At 45.0% G+C, this 24,459-nt stretch overlaps 1 protein-coding gene across 2 annotated transcripts in view; it reads right to left on the minus strand.

The window, feature by feature from the left end:
• The window catches only part of CNST (consortin, connexin sorting protein), a 120,538-nt gene that overhangs the window by 13,671 nt on the left and 82,408 nt on the right, over nt 1-24,459 (minus strand). The gene's annotated exons all lie outside the window — the stretch shown is intronic.

Here is a 24,459-nt window from a genome sequence, read left to right on the forward strand (position 1 = left end):
TTTTTTGTTAACATGGGAGTCAATGGGAATCGTACAGACCTGTATGTGCATACGATTCCATCCAGTTTGCACCATATGGTTTTTGACTTTGCACAGTTTTTTTTCTTGGAATTTCAATCAAACAAGTGAAACTTTATTCATAATGGAGTGAAAAGTTAAAAACGTATGTTTTTTTTCTTAAAAAACTGATGCAACCGGACATCATTTTTTAAACCGTATACGGTTTTTAACTGTATACCGGTTAAAATTTGTACACACGTTTTGATACAGTTTAGTCCGGTTTTGAGGAATCAGTTTTTCATCAAAAACCTGATACAGGAACTGTACTGCAAAAACGTGGTGTGAATGCACCCTAAGTCTAACAACGATAAAGTTTCTGTAGCATAAAAGACATAACAATGCAAAAAAAAAATGACTTATAATCCAGGAGTTCTGGATGTTGAATAAACTGTGTGTCACTTCACTACATCTACAGTAAACCTCTAGATAATTGTAGTGCAAAATCCATGCAAAAAGCCATCAATCCTCAATAAAAAAAAGTTCTCCTATGATAGGCCATTTGTAAATTTATAGCTACACAACAATAAGCACAGATCCTTTGGGACCTGCTATTACTGAGAATTGGCTGTGCTTTCATAAAAATGAATATCAATGTGGGAAACATCTGTATGTGAGGGTGCTGTGTCTTTTATAAATAATAAAATAGAGACCACACAAGCTCCTGTTAAACAACTGCCTGCGGCCCGTTGCAGACCTGGACTATTACCTAGGCCCCTACTTTGAGAGAGAAAGCTTTGTAATATACTGTATTACAGACCAGGAGAGGGGACTAAAAGTGACAGCTACTAGTTCAGATATGTGACGGATACTTTAAAGGAGTACTCCGCCCCTAGACATCTTATCCCCTATCCGCGGGGGACCCTCCCACTATCTCCCTGCTGCACCCAGTATTTGTTTAGAGGATCAGGTGCAGCGCCAGAGGCTCGTGACGTCACGACTGCGCCCATAGACTTGTATTGAGGGGGCATGGCAGTGATGTCACGAGCAGGGCATGACCATGATGTCACGAGCCTCCGCCCCGCAACGCCAGTCATTCGGTGCAGAGCGAAGTGCTGCAGCCGAGATTGCGGGTTCCCCAGCGGCAGGACCCCCGCGATCAGACATCTTATCTCCTATCCTTTGGATAGGGGATAAGATGTCTAGGGGCGGAGTACCAATTTAAATGGGTTCTGTTCTTAGGGTTCTATTGAAAGATAACCTGGACAATTGAATTCAATTATGACAGTGGTCTCCAAACTGTGGCCTTCCAGATGTTCCAAAACTACAACTCCCAGGATGCAACAATACTATATGGGCATGCTGGCAAATGTATTTTCCAGGATCAGGAGGGCCTTAGTTTGGAGACCACTGTACTATGACATCAAGTGCCCACCGATGTAATGAATTACCTACATATTTTACTTTAGCTACCTGGATTATGGCTGTTTTAGGTTACGAACTGAATATTTATGTAAATTAAATAGATACTTTGTACACATCCAAGCTGTAGCCCGGCACTGAAGTTACAGATTTCAGCATTAAAGAATTGCTTTAACTACAGTATTTACACCCATAGAACATGTCCTGGTTCCATACAATAATTTACTTTTGCCTCTAAATTGATATTTTTCCATTACATATTGTGACATATACAGTGCTATACATAGGGGTTCTACATGTTTTCACAGCACTTCTGGAGCAGAGAGCTAGTCACTCAAAGTATCCTTAGAGAATGAAATGTTGACTTTGCTGCAGGCACAAAGGGGTCATAAAGGGCAGACTTCAGACACTGCTATGTAACCCTTTCATTACCAAATGGGGGTGCTTTATTAAAGGTGTTATTCATTAGTTAGCAAATAAAGTTTAAGTTTTTTATTTATTTATTATAAATAATATCTTTATTAGTTTATTATGCTAGTTTCAGTGTGTACCGTATATACTCGGGTATAAGCCGACCCGAATATAAGCCGAGGCCCCTAATTTTACCCCAAAAACCCAGGAAAAGTTATTGACTCGACTATAAGCCTAGGGTGGGAAATACATCATCCCCCCTGTCATCATCACCGCCTGTCAATCCCTTCATCAGTGGTCTTCAACCTGCGGACCTCCAGATGTTGCAAAACTACAACTCCCAGAAAGCCTGGAGAGCCATCGGCTGGGTATTGTAGTTTTGAAACCTCTGGAGGTCCGCAGGTTGAAGCCCACTGCGACCTTCGTCATCATCCAGCCCCCCCCCCTTTTGTTTTGCACTCACCTCCCCTCCGCGGGAAGTTAGGGTGAGCTGGTCTGGGCCATCTCTGCTGCAGGGACCGTCCGGTGGTCATGGTTAGTCATTGTGGGTTGTCCATTTTCACCGGGAGGGCCTCTTCTCCGCGCTTCTGGCCTGGACTAGTGATGTTGCCTTGACGACGACGCACAGGGATGTTGCGCATGAACGTCCCTGTGCGTCGTCATCAAGGCAACGTCACTACTTCGGGGCCGGGCCCGAAGCGCGGAGAAGAGGCCCCCTCGGTAAAAATGGACAGCCCGCAACGACTAACCATCCCCACCGGACGGTCCCTGCAGCAGAGATGGCCAGGACCAGCTCACCCTAACTTCCCGCCATGGGGGGGGGGGGGGGGGGGGGAGGGGGGTTGAGTACAAAACATAAGTGGGGGGGGGAGCTGGATGATGACGAAGGCCGCAATGGTCTTCAACCTGCGGACCTCCAGAGGTTTCAAAACTACAACACCCAGCATGCCCGGACAGCCATGAATTGTAGTTTTGCAACATCTGAAGGTCCGCAGGTTGAAGACCACTGATGAAGGGATTGACAGGCGGAGAGTTCACTTGAGTATAAGCCGAGGGGGGCGTTTTCAGCACGAAAAATCTCGGCTTATACTCGAGTATATACGGTATGTAATTTAAAAAATATATAAAATTTCCCCTAAATTTGGTGTCACGCTGGTGTCTTCCTGCATCTATGGCCCGTGAATGGTTGCAGTGTTATGTGAACAATGTAAGTGATGTCAGCCCTTCTGGTGGAGGTTGCTGGAGCAGAAGTGAATAAGGGTGAGTAAAGTCTATTCCACTATGCCTGCGCTCCTTGCTAGCGTGAACCGTACTGCTATGGAGGGGCATAGTGATATGTATTGTCACATTTTCCTCCATAAAACAACCATCTTATGAACAGATGAGCCATCCAGATCTGGGGGACTGGAGCTGCATGATTATAGAAAATGGGGCCACGGTGAAGTGACCCATGATAATCATTACTATGGTGTGCTGCAATGTTTTTAAAAGGTGGCCAGCCCATTTAAGGGCAGGGTCACATGCGGCGCATGCATCGCATGCTCAAATACGACGGCAGTCACAGAGCGGATGCACAGAGCTACCCGGCTGCAGCCAGGTGCTTACTGTACATTCCCTCTGTGACTGCCGTTGGCGCATCTGCAGCGAGAAAAAAAGCTGCGGATGCACCCCGTGTGACCCTCCACTAAAGGCTACAGGCAGCATGAAGCAGTGAGCAGAGTCATGGAACACTCAAGTATTCACAAGTAAGTAGTCACATGGGGGTGGTCCTGCAACTACTCTTCCCTCTGCCGGTCTTGATTGATGCATTTTTCCCATCAGTGTAAATGGAGAGATTTGTCACTCAAGACCGATGGGGCAGGGAGCAATCTGGGGAACCACCTTCCCAGACTACTTACCTGGGTCTCCTTGCCCTTATTATACTATAATTTTTGTGCTCACTGCACCCGTTTTATGCTGCCAGGGTTATATGATCAGTTCCCTTTAAGTCACTGTATTAAAAGTGATCAAAGGATGGAAAACTGGTGACATCATGTGGCAAAGGATACTCTCCTGTATACGTCTCCTGCAGCAAGACTGGGACAGCAGCGGTTAGCCGTAAGCTTCTTACCGTTTTAGTGATCTGTGGGGGTCTAAGCACCCAGACTCTGACCAATCAAAACTTTTGGCATATCTCTGTCACAGGTCAAAACATTTTTGAAATTATAGTAACAAGTTAAAAGGGCACTTCTTTTTTTATCAACCATATGTACTGAAAACTTAAGGACCGAGGGCATACCTGTACACCCTGCTCCCACTACCGTGGTTTGAAGCGTGCTCACAAGCTGAGCACGCTTCATACCCATTGGGTCCCGGTTGCTATGAGCAGCCAGGACCCACGGTTAATGCCGAACATGGCCGAATGGGCCGACGTCCAGCATTAACCCTTTTCCCATTCTTTGGCCGGCATCACCCCCTTTTTGCATTTTTAAATAAAATAATGTAATCAAAAATAAACATAATCGCATGTGGTACTGCCGCATGCATAAGTGTCCAAACTATTAAAATATAAGGTTAATTAAACCGCATGGTCAATGGTGTACATGTAATAAAAAAAAACAAATTGCTCATTTTTGGTCACTTCATATACCGTAAAAAAAATTAAATAAAAAGCAATCAAAAAGTCCAATCAAAACAACAATGGTACTGATAAAAACTACAGATCACAGCGCAAAAAATGAGCCCTCATATAGCACAGTATGTGGAAAGAAAAAAGTTATAGGGGTCAGAAGATGACATTTTAAAGCATACTAAATTTGGTGCATATAGTTATAATTTTTTAAGGTAGTAAAATAAAACCTACATAAATTGGGTATCTTTATAACTGTATGGACCTACGGAATAAAGATAAGGTGTCATTTTTACCAAATTTCACACCAAAAATATTTTAATTTTGTTTGCCGTAGATTTTGTTATGAAGTGACTGATGTCATTACAAAGTACAATTAGTGACGTAAAAAACAAGCCCTTACATGGGTCTGTAGGTGCAAAACTGAAAGAGCTATGATTTTTTTAGAAGGTGAGGAGGAAAAAATGAAGGCGCAAAAACGAAAATTGGCCTGGTCCTTAAAGGGGTACTCTGCCCCTAGACATCTTATTCCCTATCCAAAGGATAGGGGATAAGATGTCTGATCGCGGGGGTCCCGCCGCTGGGGACCCCCACAATCTCTCCTGCAGCACCAACTTGTCATTAGGGGGCCGGAGTATCGTGACATCACGGCCCCGCCCCTTCAACGCAAGTCTATGGGAGGGGGCATGGTGCCTGTCCCGCTCCATCCCATAGGCTTGCATTGAGGGGGCGGGGTGTGATGTCACAAAGTACACATAGGACAGAATTAAGCTGATTTTCAGAGTGAAGAAAATTTTGCTGACGTGTCCTTATTGCAAATGACTTGGTGCCAACTATCACAAGGCACCTTAAAAAGGTCTTGCGGAGTCAGTATCTCGCGGGTCAAAGCTGTTTTTGCAGCAAAAACTACACTATAAACTAGCTAAGCGGTAAACATAAGAACATAATATAATGTCCTTTTAATATAGCTCAAAATTTTGTTTCACTTAAATAAATTCTAAACTTAAACTACTAAAACAAAGCCTGAGCCTGTACTTTGTGTACACAGGGTAGTGCCGTTTGTTACGCCGAGCGCTCCGGGTCCCCGCTCCTCCCCGGAGCGCTCGCAACATCCTCGCTACAGCAGCGCCCCGGTCGGATCCACTGACCGGGTGCGCTGCGATATCGCCCGCTCGCGATGCGCACCCCGGCTCCCGTACCTGACTCGCTCTCCGTCGGTCCTGTCCCGGCGCGCACGGCCCCGCTCCCTAGGGCGCGCGCGCGCCGGGTCTCTGCGATTTAAAGGGCCACTGCGCCACTGATTGGCGCAGTTGTTCTAATTAGTGTGTTCACCTGTGCACTCCCTATGTATACCTCACTTCCCCTGCACTCCCTCGCCGGATCTTGTTGCCATTGTGCCAGTGAAAGCGTTTCCTTGTGTGTTCCTAGCCTGTGTTCCAGACCTCCTGCCGTTGCCCCTGACTACGATCCTTGCTGCCTGCCCCGACATTCTGCTACGTCCGACCTTGCTCTTGTCTACTCCCTTGTACCGCGCCTATCTTCAGCAGTCAGAGAGGTTGAGCCGTTGCTAGTGGATACGACCTGGTTACTACCGCCGCTGCAAGACCATCCCGCTTTGCGGCGGGCTCTGGTGAATACCAGTAGTAACTTAGAACCGGTCCACTAGCACGGTCCACGCCAATCCCTCTCTGGCACAGAGGATCCACCTCCTGCCAGCCGAACCGTGACAGTAGATCCGGCCATGGATCCCGCTGAAGTTCCACTGCCAGTTGTCGCCGACCTCACCACGGTGGTCGCCCAGCAGTCGCAACAGATAGCGCAACAAGGCCACCAGCTGTCTCAACTGACCGTGATGCTACAGCAGCTACTACCACAGCTTCAGCAATCATCTCCTCCGCCAGCTCCTGAACCTCCTCCGCAGCGAGTGGCCGCTTCCGGCCTACGACTATCCTTGCCGGATAAATTTGATGGGGACTCTAAGTTTTGCCGTGGCTTTCTTTCACAATGTTCCCTGCACTTGGAGATGATGTCGGACCAGTTTCCTACTGAAAGGTCTAAGGTGGCTTTCGTAGTCAGCCTTCTGTCTGGGAAAGCTCTGTCATGGGCCACACCGCTCTGGGACCGCAATGACCCCGTCACTGCCTCTGTACACTCCTTCTTCTCGGAAATTCGAAGTGTCTTTGAGGAACCTGCCCGAGCCTCTTCTGCTGAGACTGCCCTGCTGAACCTGGTCCAGGGTAATTCTTCCGTTGGCGAGTACGCCATCCAATTCCGTACTCTTGCTTCCGAATTATCCTGGAATAATGAGGCCCTCTGCGCGACCTTTAAAAAAGGCCTATCCAGCAACATTAAAGATGTTCTGGCCGCACGAGAAATTCCTGCTAACCTGCATGAACTCATTCATCTAGCCACTCGCATTGACATGCGTTTTTCCGAAAGGCGTCAGGAGCTCCGCCAGGATATGGACTTTGTTCGCACGAGGCGTTTTTTCTCCTCGGCTCCTCTCTCCTCTGGTCCTCTGCAATCCGTTCCTGTGCCTCCCGCCGTGGAGGCTATGCAAGTTGACCGGTCTCGCTTGACACCTCAAGAGAGGACACGACGCCGCATGGAGAATCTTTGCCTGTACTGTGCCGGTACCGAACACTTCCTGAAGGATTGTCCTATCCATCCTCCCCGCCTGGAAAAACGTACGCTGACCCCGCACAAAGGTGAGACAGTTCTTGATGTCAACTCTGCTTCTCCACGCCTTACTGTGCCTGTGGGAATATCTGCCTCTACCTTCTCCTTCTCTACTATGGCCTTCTTGGATTCCGGATCTGCAGGAAATTTTATTTTGGCCTCTCTCATCAACAGGTTCAACATCCCGGTGACCAGTCTCGCCAGACCCCTCTACATCAATTGTGTTAACAATGAAAGATTGGACTGTACCGTACGTTACCGCACGGAGCCCCTCCTAATGTGCATCGGACCTCATCACGAAAAAATTGAGTTTTTGGTCCTCTCCAATTGCACTTCCGAAATTCTCCTAGGACTACCGTGGCTTCAACGCCATTCCCCAACCCTTGATTGGTCCACAGGAGAGATCAAGAGCTGGGGTACTTCTTGTTTCAAGGACTGTCTTAAACCGGTTCCCAGTACTCCCTGCCGTGACCCTGAGGTTCCCCCTGTAACCGGTCTCCCTAAGGCTTATATGGACTATGCTGACGTATTTTGCAAAAAACAAGCTGAGACTTTACCTCCTCACAGGCCTTATGACTGTCCTATTGACCTCCTCCCGGGCACTACTCCACCCCGGGGCAGAATTTATCCTCTGTCCGCCCCAGAGACTCTTGCTATGTCTGAATACATCCAGGAAAATTTAAAAAAGGGGTTTATCCGCAAATCCTCCTCTCCTGCCGGAGCTGGATTTTTCTTTGTGTCCAAAAAAGATGGCTCCCTACGTCCTTGCATTGATTACCGCGGACTTAATAAAATCACGGTAAAGAACCGCTACCCCCTACCTCTTATCTCAGAACTCTTTGATCGCCTTCAAGGTGCCCACATCTTTACCAAACTGGACTTAAGAGGTGCTTATAATCTCATCCGCATCAGGGAGGGGGACGAATGGAAAACTGCATTTAACACTAGAGATGGACACTTTGAGTATCTGGTCATGCCCTTTGGCCTGTGCCATGCCCCTGCCGTCTTCCAAGACTTTGTTAATGAAATTTTTCGTGATCTCTTATATTCCTGTGTTGTTGTGTATCTGGACGATATTCTGATTTTTTCTGCCAACTTAGAGGAACACCGCCAGCATGTCCGCATGGTTCTTCAGAGACTTCGAGACAATCAACTTTATGCCAAAATGGAGAAATGTCTGTTTGAATGTCAATCTCTTCCTTTCCTAGGATACTTGGTTTCTGGCCAGGGACTACAAATGGACCCAGATAAACTCTCTGCCGTCTTAGATTGGCCACGCCCCTCCGGACTCCGTGCTATCCAACGTTTTTTGGGGTTCGCCAATTATTACAGACAATTTATTCCTCATTTTTCCACTATTGTGGCTCCTATCGTGGCTTTAACCAAGAAAAATGCCAATCCTAAGTCCTGGTCCCCTCAAGCGGAAGACGCATTTAAACGGCTCAAGTCTGCCTTTTCTTCTGCTCCCGTGCTCTCCAGACCTGACCCATCTAAACCCTTCCTATTGGAGGTTGATGCCTCCTCAGTGGGAGCTGGAGCGGTCCTTCTACAAAAAAATTCTTCCGGGCATGCTGTTACTTGTGGTTTTTTTTCTAGGACCTTCTCTCCGGCGGAGAGGAACTACTCCATCGGGGATCGAGAACTACTGGCCATTAAATTGGCACTTGAGGAATGGAGGCATCTGCTGGAGGGATCAAAATTTCCAGTTATCATTTACACCGACCACAAGAATCTCTCCTATCTCCAGTCTGCCCAACGGCTGAATCCTCGCCAGGCCAGGTGGTCTTTGTTCTTTGCCCGTTTTAACTTTGAAATTCATTTTCGCCCTGCCGACAAGAACATTAGGGCCGATGCTCTCTCTCGTTCCTCGGATGCTTCGGAAGTAGAGGTCTCTCCGCAACACATCATTCCTCCTGACTGTCTGATCTCCACTTCTCCAGCCTCCATCAGGCAAACTCCTCCAGGGAAGACCTTCGTTTCTCCACGCCAACGTCTCGGGATTCTCAAATGGAGTCACTCCTCCCACCTCGCTGGCCATGCGGGCATCAAAAAGTCCTTGCAACTCATCTCTCGCTTCTATTGGTGGCCGACTCTGGAGACGGATGTTGTTGATTTTGTGCGGGCCTGTACTGTCTGTGCCCGGGATAAGACTCCTCGCCAGAAGCCTGCTGGTCTCCTTCACCCTCTGCCTGTCCCCGAACAGCCTTGGTCTCTGATTGGTATGGACTTTATTACAGACTTACCCCCATCCCGTGGCAACACTGTTGTTTGGGTGGTCGTTGATCGATTTTCCAAGATGGCACATTTTGTTCCTCTTCCTGGTCTTCCTTCAGCGCCTCAGTTGGCAAAACAATTTTTTGTACACATTTTTCGTCTTCACGGTTTGCCCACGCAGATCGTCTCGGATAGAGGCGTCCAATTCGTGTCAAAATTCTGGAGGGCTCTCTGTAAACAACTCAAGATTAAATTAAACTTCTCTTCTGCTTATCATCCTCAATCCAATGGGCAAGTAGAAAGAATTAACCAGGTCCTGGGTGACTATTTACGGCATTTTGTTTCCTCCCGCCAGGATGACTGGGCAGATCTTCTACCATGGGCCGAATTCTCGTACAACTTCAGAGTCTCTGAATCTTCTTCTAAATCCCCATTTTTCGTGGTGTACGGTCGTCACCCTCTTCCCCCCCTCCCTACTCCCTTGCCCTCTGGTTTGCCCGCTGTGGATGAAGTGACTCGTGACCTTTCCACCATATGGAAAGAGACCCAAAATTCTCTTTTACAGGCTTCATCTCGCATGAAAAAGTTTGCCGATAAGAAAAGAAGAGCTCCCCCCATTTTTTCTCCCGGAGACAAGGTATGGCTCTCCGCTAAATATGTCCGCTTTCGTGTCCCCAGCTACAAACTGGGACCACGCTATCTTGGTCCTTTCAAAATCTTGTGCCAAATTAATCCTGTCTCTTACAAACTTCTTCTTCCTCCTTCTCTTCGTATTCCTAATGCCTTTCATGTCTCTCTTCTTAAACCACTCATCATCAACCGTTTCTCTCCCAAACTTGTTTCTCCCACTCCTGTTTCCGGTTCCTCTGACATCTTCTCCGTAAAGGAGATACTGGCCTCCAAGACGGTCAGAGGAAAAAAAAATTTTTTGGTTGATTGGGAGGGCTGTGGTCCTGAAGAGAGATCCTGGGAACCTGAGGACAACATCCTAGACAAAAGTCTGGTCCTCAGGTTCTCAGGCTCCAAGAAGAGGGGGAGACCCAAGGGGGGGGGGGGGTACTGTTACGCCGAGCGCTCCGGGTCCCCGCTCCTCCCCGGAGCGCTCGCAACATCCTCGCTACTGCAGCGCCCCGGTCGGATCCACTGACCGGGTGCGCTGCGATACCGCCTCCAGCCGGGATGCGATTCGCGATGCGGGTGGCGCCCGCTCGCGATGCGCACCCCGGCTCCCGTACCTGACTCGCTCTCCGTCGGTCCTGTCCCGGCGCGCGCGGCCCCGCTCCCTAGGGCGCGCGCGCGCCGGGTCTCTGCGATTTAAAGGGCCACTGCGCCACTGATTGGCGCAGTTGTTCTAATTAGTGTGTTCACCTGTGCACTCCCTATGTATACCTCACTTCCCCTGCACTCCCTCGCCGGATCTTGTTGCCATTGTGCCAGTGAAAGCGTTTCCTTGTGTGTTCCTAGCCTGTGTTCCAGACCTCCTGCCGTTGCCCCTGACTACGATCCTTGCTGCCTGCCCCGACCTTCTGCTACGTCCGACCTTGCTCTTGTCTACTCCCTTGTACCGCGCCTATCTTCAGCAGTCAGAGAGGTTGAGCCGTTGCTAGTGGATACGACCTGGTTACTACCGCCGCTGCAAGACCATCCCGCTTTGCGGCGGGCTCTGGTGAATACCAGTAGTAACTTAGAACCGGTCCACTAGCACGGTCCACGCCAATCCCTCTCTGGCACAGAGGATCCACCTCCTGCCAGCCGAACCGTGACACCGTTCCTTCTGTACAGTAAGTAGAGTACAAAACACACACTTTTCTACAGATAACTAATCTTAATTTTCAGATAAATTGTAAATTTACTGTATGAAATTACAGCAGATACATCTGATCAATCAGCTGGCCTATGTTATGGGAGCATAACAGGCAGGGTTCACACTGTACAATAAAAGGTTTATTTATTTTAAAGCCTCAACATTAATAGATGGATAAATAAAATAAAATAAAAACATATTACAAGCATAAAAGAAATATACAGTGTGAACCCAGTCTTACAGCTATGAGTCCAGACCATCTCCAATAGGCTTTCAGCCACCTTCTTTTGGGGATTTTTATTTTTATTTTCAGGATACAATTTTATACAGGAGACGAAATGTTTCCCTTTTTTGTTCCTATGGGATCCAATCCTGGTACAAATAACTGTATAGAGTTCCTGTATAAGGCTGTAATATAGCTGTCTGGGCTCACCACTCATGCATATCCAGATCATGGCTCTGTGCAAAAGCTGTATATTTAGTTTCTACAAGAGGATTGGGAATCTGGGGGATCGGTACAACCCTTCTTGAATAGGGGACTACCGTCTGTGGAGTTGATACACTAAGGCTGTTTTATTCCCCTGCTTTAGCCCTGACCTCTCAGGTTGGCAGGCTGGTATGCCTTTCATCACATATGTAAACAATAAAGGTTGTTGCAGCGTCTCACCAATAATTACATATACATGATGAAACAATTAGCAATATGTTATTCTGTACCAGAGCCCATCAGTTGAGGGCACACCATAGGTAAACACCTCACCTAATAACGCTGGCATCACACACCATGCTCGTAATAGGATAAGCACATTTGAAGCCAAATCCGTTGGTTTCACTCCTCTCTTGCTGTCTGTAACTATGATTTTTTATATACATTGCAACTAGTAAAGTCTTCGTTCTGAGCAACTTACAAATCAAGCAAACAGGCAACTAATCTATATATATATATATATATAAAACTCAACGTGTGTGTATGTACGGTATGTTCCACAAAAACTTCCAAACGGCTAAAGATATTAACATGAAACTTGGCACACATGTTACTTATATGTCAACAACAAACATAGGATAGGTAATTTAACCCTTACTTACCCCCATTTGCCAGGGGCGGGGTTTATGTTTAAAGTCCTATACAAGTCTATGGGAAATATATGTTACTGCATAACTTCCAAAAGGCTGGAAATATTTCGATAATACTTGGTCATATGTTACTTATATGTCCACTTAAAATTTAGGATAGTTAATTTAACCCTTAACTACCCCCATTTGTGAGGGTCGGGGGTTTTGTTTAAAGTCCCATGCAAATCAATGGGAAATGTATGTTCCCACATAAAATCTGTACGGCTGGAGATATTTCAATACCTGGTACACATATTACAGGTCGGAATATGAGGACGGGATGGGAGGTCGAGATAGGAGGTCAAGATAGGAGGACGGGATGGTCGGGATAGGAGGTCGAGTTGGGAGGTTGGGATATGAGGACCGGATAGGAGGTCTGGATAGGAGGACGGGATAGGAGGACGGGATAGGAGGTCGGGATAGGAGGACGGGATAGGAGGACGGGATAGGGAGTTGAGATAGGAGGTCGGGATAGGAGGTCGGGATAGGAGGTCGGGATAGGAGGTCGGGATAGGAGGTCGGGATAGGAGGTCGGGATAGGAGGTCGGGATAGCAGGACGGGATAGGAGGTCGGGATAGCAGGACGGGATAGGAGGTCGGGATAGGAGGTCGGGATAGCAGGACGGGATAGGAGGACGGGATAGGAGGTCGAGATAGGAGGTCGAGATAGGAGGTCGGGATAGGAGGTCGGGATAAGAGTTCGGGATAGGAGGTCGGGATAGGAGGTCGGGATATGAGGACGAGATGTGAGGATGGGATATGAGGTCGGGATATGATGTCGGGATAGGAGGTCAGGATATGAGGACAGGATATGGGGTTGGGATATGACAACAATATATGAGGACAGGATATGAAGTCATAAGCTTCCTCCTTTGTTTATTTTCCTCCCCAACAAGGATTAGGAAGGAAAAACCGGGCAACGCCGGGTATTCAGCTAGTACTAATATACAGTAAAAAGAGAAGTCACCTAAACTGAATAATAACAATTATAGTAATTGCCTGATATCATACCAGATTTTCTTTGTGGTTCATCACCAATGTGCTAAAAGGGGTACTCCAGTGAAAACCTTTTTTCTTTTAAATCAACTGGTGGCAGAAATGTTAACATATTTGTAAATTACTTCTATTAAAAAATCTTAATCCTTCCAGTACTTATTAGCTGCTGAATGCTACAGAGGAAATTCCTTTCTTTTTGGAAGACTGATGACATCACGAGCACAGTGCTCTCTGCTGACATCTCTGTCCATTTTGGCAACCATGCATAGCAGATGTATACTAAGGGCATCATGGTGGCTCAGTGGTTAGCACTGCTGCCTTGCAGTGCTGGGGACTTGGGTTCAAATCCCACTTAGGACAACAATAAATAAAGTGTTATTATTATTATAATAACGTCAGCAGAGAGAACTCGTGATGTCATCAGAGAGCATTCCAAAAAGAAAAGAATTTCCTCTGTAGTACTCAGCAGCTAATAAGTACAGGAAGGATTAGGATTTTTTTTTAATAGAAGTCATTTACAAATATGTTTAACTTTCTGCCACCAGTTGATTTAAAAGAAAAAAGGTTTTCACAGGAGTACCCCTTTAAATCCATGCCTGCCTACAGTGTGTGTATATATATTTTATCTACAGCATTTCTCAGTGAGTACACCCCTCACATTTTTGTAAATATTTTTTTATATCTTTTCAAGTGACAACACTAAAGAAATGACACTCTGCTACAATGTAAAGTAGTGAGTGTACAGTCTGTATAAGTGTTTAATGTTGTGTCCCCTAAAAAATAACTCAACACACAGCCATTCACGTCTAAACCTTGGAAACAAAAGCGAGTACACAAATAAGTGGAAATGTCCAAATTGGGCCAAATTAGCCATTTTCCTTCCCCAGTGTCATGTGACTCGTTAGTGTAAATGGGGAGCAGGTGTCTTAAATTTGGTGTTATCGCTTTTACACTCTCTAATACTGGTCACTGGAAGTTCAACATGGCACCTCATGGCAAAGAACCCTCTTAAGATCTGAAGAAATGAATTGTTGCTCTATGGCCTAGGCTATAAGAAGATTGGCAGGACACTTAAGACCATACTTCTCAAGACATGTGCCACTCAGAACAGGCTTTGTCATGGTTGACCAAAGAAGTTGAGTGCACATGCTCAGCATCATATGCAGATGGTGTCTTGGTGAAATAGATGTATGAATGCTGCCAGCATTTCTGCAGAGGATGAAGGTGGGAGGGTCAGCCTGTCCGTGCTCAGACCATACGCTGTACACTACATCAGATTGGTCTGCATGGCTGTCGTTTTCTCTTGTAAAGAGAAAACCTGCAAACAGTTTGCTGAAGACAAGCAGACTAAAGACATGGATTACTGCAACCATGTCTGATGGTCCAATTGAGACCAAGATAAACTTAATTGGTTCAGATGGTGTTAAGTGTGTGACAGCCCAAGATTTGCCAAATTAGGAGGTGTGTGCCTTTTAATAAATTTGGCACAATTTTTTCAACATGCTTATTAACCTATGGAATGCCAATTTTAAAAATGGGCCATAGGCTTTTGTCAAGCAGGAAGTTAAAGGAGAACTCCGAAATAGGAAAATTAATGTCCATACTGCCAGCAGTAAAAAAATAAACCGATACATACCTTCCTTTGCTCCCCCGGTGCCTCCGGTAACCAGCTCCGGCCTCTGCCGCGATCCTCTTCCTGGTTGCCGCTGGTCGGCGAGTCATACTGCACTCAGCCAATCACCGGCCGCAGCGAAGTCCCGACTAGGCCGGCGATAGGCTGAGCGGCAGTGTGAGAACACTTCAAGACACAATTCTTCACTAGACCAACACCTGGTGCTGGGGCCGAAAACGTCACATTGCCGCTCAGCCTATCGCCGGCTGAGTTGGGACTTTGCCGCGGCTGGTGATTGACGAAGTATGACTCGCCGACCACCGGCAACCAGGAAGAGGATCACGGTGGAGGCCGGAGCCGGTTACCAGAGGCACCGGGGGAGAGGCGGAAGGTATGTACCTGTTTATTTTTTTTACTGCCGGCAGTATGGACTATAATTTTCCTATTCCGGAGTTCTCCTTTAACTGTATCATGCAAGAGACAAGCCACTACAATAGCTAACTAAATAACCCCTATTGGCATCACTTAAGAATGCGGTTCTTTTTCCTTGAATATTTGTGTACTATGGGGCTCCTGATAGTACAGCCTATAATATAAGCACCCTTAACCTATGACAGGACGGCTTAAAGGCGTTATCCACCATAAGGTGATTTTAGTACGTACCTGGCAGACAGTAATAGACATGCTTAGGAAGGATCTGCGTTTGTCTTGGGGCTAAATGGCTATGTTGTAAAATTACCATAACACTGTGGCCAGCTTTTTGTGAACTGGTATTTCCTGTTAGATTTTTCTTTTTTTGTCTACAAATCCCATATTTCCATTTTCCTCCTTCCCACACATCAGCCACCCCACCCATTGAAACATAAATGAGCTGCATCCATTCAAAAGACCTGTGGTTTTCAATCAGGGTGCCTACAGCAGTTGCGTTAGTTGCAAATTGATCTCTCTCCCACCAAGCGATCCCTCTACCCAGTGAAGCAGACAGGCTCCCTGTCATCAGCTGACTAGTGAGTCAGGTCTGGCCACATTACAACCTGGGAAAAATCTGAGACAACAGTCATTTTGTATGCTGTTAAAAATAAATATTGGGGTGAAAATCAAATAAGAATTGTGAGAAAATCGTCACACACAGGTACAGACACTATATTATGAACTACACTAACTTCACAGCCCCTGTAGCATAGTCAAATAAAAAAAAAATCCTGGAATACCCCTTTAAGGATGCACCCGGGCTCCTTGGAAACATTGCTCTTTAGGTTTCATGCTAGTCAGGTTAGTAGGGTAGTGTGTCACTTGACCCTTCTGAGGAGGGAGCACATGTGGTCAGCTATTTTAATGCACCAACTGGGAGGTATTAAATGTGCTTAATCTGGACCTTTAGATCAGTATTCTCAGGACATCTGTAAGACAAGGATTTGTGGCGATATAAGCAGTGGAAAACTTCAATATGGGTTATCCAAGCCTAAAGATGTCTATCAATGAAACTTTTAGGCTGGGTACACACTAAATGTAATAGAAATTTTCAGCTGCAGACCTTGCCACAAACTACACATTAAAGGGGTATTCCAGGATTTTTTTAATTTGACTATGCTACAGGGGATGTAAAGTTAGTGTAGTCCATATTATAGTGTCTTTACCTGTGTGTGACGGTTTTCTCACAATTCTTATGTGATTTTCACCTCAATATTTATTTATAACAGCATACAAAATGACTGCTGTCTCGGATTTTTCCCAGCTTGCAATGCGGTCGAGACCTGACTCACTAGTCAGCTGATAACAGGGAGCCTGTCTGCTTCAATGGGTGGAGAGATCTGCAAGTAATTCAACAGCTGGAGGCACCCTGATTGAAAAACACAGGTCTGCAGCTCATTTATGTTTCAATGGGTGGGGTAGCGGATGTGCGGGAAGGAGGAAAATGGAATCATGGGATTTGTAGGCAAACAAGAAAACTGAAAACAGGAAATAAAAGTTTACAAAAAGCTAGCAACAGTGATATGGTAATCTCACAACATAGCCATTTAGCCCCAAGACAAGCACAGATCCTTCCTAAGCATGTCCATTACTGTCTGCCAGGTACGTACTAAAATCACCTTATGCTGGATAACCCCTTTAAGATGTATCAAAAGATACAGTAGTATCTGTCAGGCTCTATGATCTGGGACATGATCTTCAGGTAAACAATCTTAATGTTGCTTCATATTTCAATAGCAGTGTTTCCTACCAGTGTGCCTTCAGCTGTTGCAATACTACAACTCCTAGCATGCCCAGACAGCCAAAGGCTGTCTGGGCATGCTGGGAGTTGTAGTTTTGCAACAGCTGGGGACACCCTGAAACACTGGTCTATAGGATGAATCTTCTTGTTTTTCCAGAGCAATGCAATACAGCAATAAGCAGACAAGTGGCATAAGGTAATACGGTACTTTCCTGTTGCTGCATGCATGCTTCTGCATTTGTTAGGGGAGATATCTATCCCTGTGAACATCTTATCAAGGATATGGCCTTTGCTAGGAATAACAAGACCAGGCAAGAAGCATGGAGATCATTAACCAGAACAGATGAGAACATATTTTATGTCTGTCTGTGTAATGATAGGATCTTCTTTATGCTTGACAGAGTATATAACTTCATTATATAAGCACATTCTTAGGTCAAGATGTCCAGACATCAAACACAAATGGGATCATATCATTTGACTCTACTTTTCAAGCTATGCAGATTTTTAGTAGAAGAGATGTCCTGTTACTTGTGCTGAACTGAATGCCATAAGAAAATGCCCTGTTACATTGTCACAAGCAGAAATGTATCTGGAACGTTGTCATACTTCATGCAAACGGTGTAATAATTTGTGATATAAAACTCTGGATACAATTGCCATAAAATCATATTTAAATAATATGCTATTTCTCACCCCATTTTATTAGAGGGTCTCTATACACCTCTATTGGGAAATGTTGGTTTACCCCAAGGCCTTATGCACATGAGCATACATGGCACGGCCCATCAGATGTTAAATATCTAAGCATGAAATCATGTTATACAGTGGGGCAAAAAAGTATTTAGTCAGTCAGTCACCAATTGTGCAAGTTCTCCCACTTAAAAAGATGAGAGGGGCCTGTAATTTCCATCATAGGTATACTTCAAAGGTTTTCTATGGGGTTGAGATCTGGAGACTGGCTAGGCAACTCGAGGACCTTGAAATGCTTCTTACGCAGCCACTGGTTCATTGCCCAGGCGGAGTGTTTGGGATCAATGTCATGCTGAAAGACCCAGCCATGTTTTATCTTCAATGCCCTTTCTGATGGAAGGAGGTTTTCACTCAAAATCTCATGATACATGGCCCCATTAATTCTTTCCTTTACACGGATCAGTCGTCCTGGTCCCTTAGCAGAAAAACAGCTTGATGTTTCCACCCCCATGCTTCACAGTAGGTATGGTGTTCTGTGGATGCAACTCAGCATTCTTTCTCCTCCAAACATGACGAGTTGAGTTTTAACAAAAAAGTTCTACTTTGTTTCAGCTGACATTCTCCCAATCCTCTTCTGGATCATCCACATGCTCTCTAGCAAACTTCAAAGGAGCCTGGACATGCACTGGGTTAAGCAGGGGTACATGTCTGGCACTGCATGATTTGAGCCCCTGGCGGCGTAGTGTGTTACTGATAGTAGCCTTTGTTACTTTGATCCCAGCTCTATGCAGGTCATTCACTAGGTCCCCCCGTGTGGTTCTGGGATTTTTGATAATTTTGACACCATGTGGTGAGATCTTGCGTGGAGCCCCAGATTGAGGGAGATTATCAATGGTCTTGTATGTCTTCCATTTTCTAATAATTGCTCCCACAGTTGATTTCTTCACCAAGCTGCTTGCCTATTGAAGATTCAATCTTCCCAGCCTGGTGCTGGTCTACAATTTTGTTTCTGGTGGCCTTCGACATCTCTTTGGTCTTGGCCATAGTGGAGTTTGGAGTGCGACTGTTTGAGGTTGTGGACAGGTGTTTGCAAATAAATTCTTCAAAATCAGACAATGTGATTTTAAGGATTTTTTTTTTCTCATTATGTCATAGTTGAGGTATACCTATGATGACAATTACAGGCCTCTCATCTTCTTAAGTGGGAGAACTTGCACAATTGGTAGCTAACTAAATACTTTTTTGCCTCACTGTATATGGTAAAATCTTCTTCCTCACCATCCCCGGGGGACGATCGGTCCGGCAGGGATGGTGAGGATATAAGGTTAGAGAGTCTCCCCTGCCCTGTAAGTAGTCACCAGGGCAGGTAGCTATATTCAGCTAGTCCCATTGTACCAGCTGAAATCACACCCCCTTCAATGTTATTGACAGCCCTCCCCACCGCTCTGCTCCCTAATAAGACAGAGCAGAGCAATGATGCGGGCCGTATCTGGGCTGTCAATCACACTGAGGAGGCGTGATTACAGCTGAAGCAGCTGGACTAAGTGAATATAGCTCCCAGCCCAGGCCACTACTTATGGAGTCGGCGGGGAACACTTTTAGACTATATGTCCTTGCCATCCCTGAGGGCAGGAACATCTCCCGAGGATGGTGAGGAAGATTTTACCATATATAACACTTATAACGTTAAATATGTCAAAATCTGTTGACAAGTTATTTCTCTTTAAAAGGGTCATCAAAGTAAAAACATGACTGACAGCATCCAGCAACAAAAGCTTTCATTTTTTTTGTGTCTCCGAATTATAAAAGCAACATTTTGACCCTCCAAGGATCATAACTGATCATGACAATGGAAGTCCCGTGGGTGAATAAACCAGTAACGCCAGTGTCTATATGACTTCCAAGGATAGCCCAGCCCTGTACTCTACTATCCTCAAAAGTCCAAACAGATGAGTATACATGGTACCATGCCATATACCTTGGGAACAAGGGTTCTTCATAAATATTGGGGATCCCAGCATTCAGATCTCCACCAATCAGCTGTTTATCATCTATCCTGTGAATACCAGTGGCTTCTGTTATAAGATGATAATGCTCCAGCTAAACTGCAAAGTTGGTTCAGGAATGGTTAGAAAAAAATGACAGCTCAAGGTAAACAACTGGAAAAACAAGTCTGATCCATGGAGGCCCCACTGTGCAACATACAGGACTTAAAGGATCGGTTGCTGTCTTCTATAGATACATATAGATTTTGCTGTGGATTTATCGGCGCTTTTACTATTTCCACACTGAATAGGAATGACGTCCGTAGTGAAAATCCACAACAAAAATTGACAAGCTTTATTTTTAAAAGCAGCAACATATGTCAATTTCTGTATAGAAAATTTTCACAGCATGTACATGAGATGTGTAAGATCTTACCCACTTGCCTGGTAGTATAATCTGCTGCAGATCTGCAGGTAAAATTTATGGCATTTCTGTCCTGTGTGAATTTACCCTTAATCTTTACTGCAACAGTTTTAGAAAATATTTTGAAAACATATTTGGAAATATAAGTTTCTACTGATGTAAAATGCAGGGGGTAAAGGAACCTTAAATGTGTCATCAGAAAATCACCCATTGTTAAAATGACGTTTAAAAATAAAATAAAATAAAATAATTGGTGATATTTTTTCTTTTATTTTCTATTTCATGAACTATTCTTACAAACGATTGTGAAATATTGCAGTTTTTATTCTAGCCATTAAGCATAATAATAGTTTTGTAAAGATCGTTATGTAAATGGAGACACCATATAGATAAGATGGGATCAGGCCATTCACAGTAGGTGGTGGTCGGAGTTCCCCTCATCTACACAATGACCTAGTTATAGGTCACAGAGTATCTCTAGAAACTTCTCCCAAAGAAGTAAAATAGAGTTAGTGCCAAATGTTCTCATAAGAAGCTCATGTAAGATGGTTGCCCCCCATATTATATATAACACACCGGAAAATAAAAAAAAACCTTATATAAAATACATACATAATTTTTTCATACACACACATATATTATATATATATATATATATATATATATTATATATATATATATATATATATATATATATTTAGCTGCAGTCTCCTTCGATTAAATCCCATGCTGGTTTATTCCTACCTGCAAAGCAAGTGGTAGGGACCCTCTTGCTTACTAAAACCCACTATAGTAAAAAGTTATGGCCTATTCTCTATTGGGGACATTTATCAAAGCATTTAGTAGGTTTTCTTTGCTTAAAATTGACGCAAAATTGTCGCATGTGCGCCTACGCTTTTTTCTGCGACTTTTTGCTTGTTCAGTGTCCTAAGCAAAAAATAAAAATCTTGCTTACCAAAGCAAAAATTGATTTTTGACTTGCAGTGGTCAGAGATTTATCAAGTGCGAAAGTCGCAAAAAAGTCGCATCGCATGAAAAAACATACTAAATTTACTCCAGCTCAGAAATGGAGCAGAAAAAGCCACTACCAAAGCAAAAAAAAAATAAAAATAAAGGGCTTAAGTGAACGAAAGCAGTTGATAAATGAGTCGCACATAAGCAAAAAAATTGTAAGAAAATAATAACAAAAAAAAGGAATACATAAGCAAACATTAATAAATGTCCCCCTATATCGATACTAGATCAGTGGGGGTCTGACTCCCAAAACCTTTGTCTACTAGCCCTCTATTAACCCTTCCAAGAACATATCTCATACGGCCAAGGAAGGAGATATATGGGATACGTCTCAACTTCAAACTGCATTATTTCAGGCTGTATAAAATAGAGCTTCATTTTAAATAAAATGCTTTAAAATAAGTCTAGATTTATGACTGTAGCTTTTACACAGCTAACATTTTAGTGCATTTAGCTTTTACTTTAGCGGTGTGGAAAAGGACAAGGGGAGGCTGTGTCTGTATGACTTTGGATCCCCCCAGGGAGGGAGGGGGGTGTAACATGGTCTTTTGTTTAGGTGACCCAGTTTCCCTTGACAGAGAGTAATACTTGAGTAATAATTTGCTCACCCTCTTACCCCTCTGGCTTTTCTTGACGCCACCACCCAGATCTTCAGGTTAGGGATAGAGTTAGTATTAAGTTTGGGGATTTACAGTTAATTGGTTACAGTTTGTACAGAGATATGGAAACATATACCTATGTAACCCCCAATTTAATTTGCATGCAAAATTGATTGGCACATTCCTGTTGTTTTTTTTTTAAGCATGCAATTTTATATTGGCTAACAGAGGTGCAAAATGTCAAAAACCCCCTATCAGGAAGAGTTAAAAGGGCTGTGGCATCCAGCCTCTCCAATGTTTATTCGCACTCCTTGCAAACGCTGCTCTTTTATTGGTGGTGGTGAAAAGTACTGCAAATTACCTGGGCAGTTCTTTGCTCTGCCTCTGCTAGAAGCATGGGGATTGAAGGACAAGTAAACATTGGAGAGGCTGCAGCAGTTGCATGAATGCTGTGGTGGCTTCATATAACTGATCCGTGGGGGAGTTGGACACCCATCTAAGCTTGATGATCAATTTTTACAGCGTTGATAACCCCCTTAGGTCTGCTGAATGAGGACTATAGCTTACTGCAATGCCACGTTGTTAACAAGGCTAAAAAGCTACTCCAATAAAACCTACTACACTTAAAACATGAGAAAGTGCCCGTTAACCTTTGAGCAGTGTTTTATCGTTTACATCTCAGACGTTATTTACATACAACGCTGATAACACTGCAAACAGTATTTACTTATTCCCTGAGCATTATATTACTGCATTCACAATTCCTCACACTGCTAAGCTCTGTGGTGTGTGCAGTGACCCCCGACCTACGATGGCCCCGACATACGATCATTTCAACATACGATGGCCTCTCAGAGGCCATGGCATGTTGAAGGCAGCATCAACATACGATGCTTTTGTATGTCGGGGCCATCGCATAAACGGCTATCCGGCAGTGCTGACTGCTTCAGCTGCCACCGGATAGCTGTTTACGGTGCCCCGTGTGGTCTGCTGACAATCACTTACCTGTCCTCGGGGCTCTGGCGCGTCCTCTTCGGGATCCCCTGCATCGTCGGCGTTCTCCATCGTCGTTATCACGTCGCTGCGCACGTCGTCCCGTCATCCAATAGGAGCGGCGTGCGTAGCGACGTGATGGCGGCGACGGAGAGCGAGGATGCCGGGGAAGCAGAGGCCTTGCCGGAGCGTCAGGGACACCCCGGGGACGCGCGACAGCGATGGACGGCGACATCGAGGGCAGCGGTGACAGTCCGAAGCGGTGGGGACAGGTGAGTATAACCTCCAATACCAGTGGTCTTCAACCTGCAGACCTCCAGATGTTGCAAAACTACAACTCCCAGCATGCCCGGACAGCCATTGGCTGTCCAGGCATGCTGGGTGTTGTAGTTTTGCAACATTTGGAGGTCCGCAGGTTGTAGACCACTGTCCTATACTTTGCACGGATCCCTCAACATACGATGGTTTCAACAAACGATGGTCCATTTGGAACGGATTACCATCGTATGTTGAGGAACCACTGTATTTTTTTTTTCCATTTTTTTTTTTTAATCTACAATAATCTAGTGTAAGTAAACGCAAAAGTCACTTGAAAATGGAACAGATCCAACAAAACCAGTAATTGCCAAGGTGGTAGGAAATACACAACTAGTTCTTATTTATTTATTTTTTTCTAGAAGGCAATGTTCACACTGCGTTAAAAAAATGCAGGTGTATTTTTTTTATTTATTTTTTCTCCAATTTTCTGAATTGGAAAAAAAAAAGAGCAAGATTTTTTAATTAGGGCCTCAGAAACAGCTGCAAAGACACGCTTGAAAAAATATATCTTCGGCAATCTCCGGCTCTGCCATAGAGATGTATTGAGGGGGCGTGTCGGCCGCCGCTTTGTGCGGTGGTCAACACCCGCTATCTGGCCAGTGAGCCGGGGCCCCGTACAGAGAGATCGCGGGGGGCCCCAGAGGTCGGACCCCCCGCGATCTGAAACTTATCCCCCATCTTTAGGATAGGGGATAAGTTTTTCACCACTGGACTACCCCTTTAATGTCAATAGAAGTTCTTCTATATAGAAGTTCTGCTTCTGGACTGACTAAATCTATACAAGTTTGCACATGCCTGTTCTGTCCTTATAAATATAACTTGACTTGAGGTAATGAATGTCATTGGACACACTGCTTCTAGCAGACGTCACTAGCTACATAGTAGTCTATCATTTGTTATACACTGCTCAAAAAAATAAAGGGAACACTTAAACAACACAATGTAACTCCAAGTCAATCACACTTCTGTGAAATCTCACTGTCCACTCAGGAAGCAACACTGATTGACAATCAATTTCACATGCTGTTGTGCAAATGGAACAGACAACAGGTAGAAATTATAGGCAATTAGCAAGACACTCCCAATAAAGGAGTGGTTCTGCAGGTGGTCACCACAGACCACTTCTCAGTTCCTATGCTTCCTGGCTGATGTTTTGGTCACTTTTGAATGCTGGCAGTGCTTTCACTCTAGTGGTAGCTTGAGAATCTACAACCCACACAAGTGGCTCAGGTAGGGCAGATCATCCAGGATGGCACATCAATGCGAGCTGTGGCAAGAAGGTTTGCTGTATCTGTCAGCAGTGTCCAGAGCATGGAGGTGCTACCAGGAGACAGGCCAGTACATCAGGAGATGTAGAGAAGG

Source organism: Hyla sarda, chromosome 3 (assembly GCF_029499605.1).
Source record: "Hyla sarda isolate aHylSar1 chromosome 3, aHylSar1.hap1, whole genome shotgun sequence".
NCBI classification, from domain to species: domain Eukaryota; kingdom Metazoa; phylum Chordata; class Amphibia; order Anura; family Hylidae; genus Hyla; species Hyla sarda.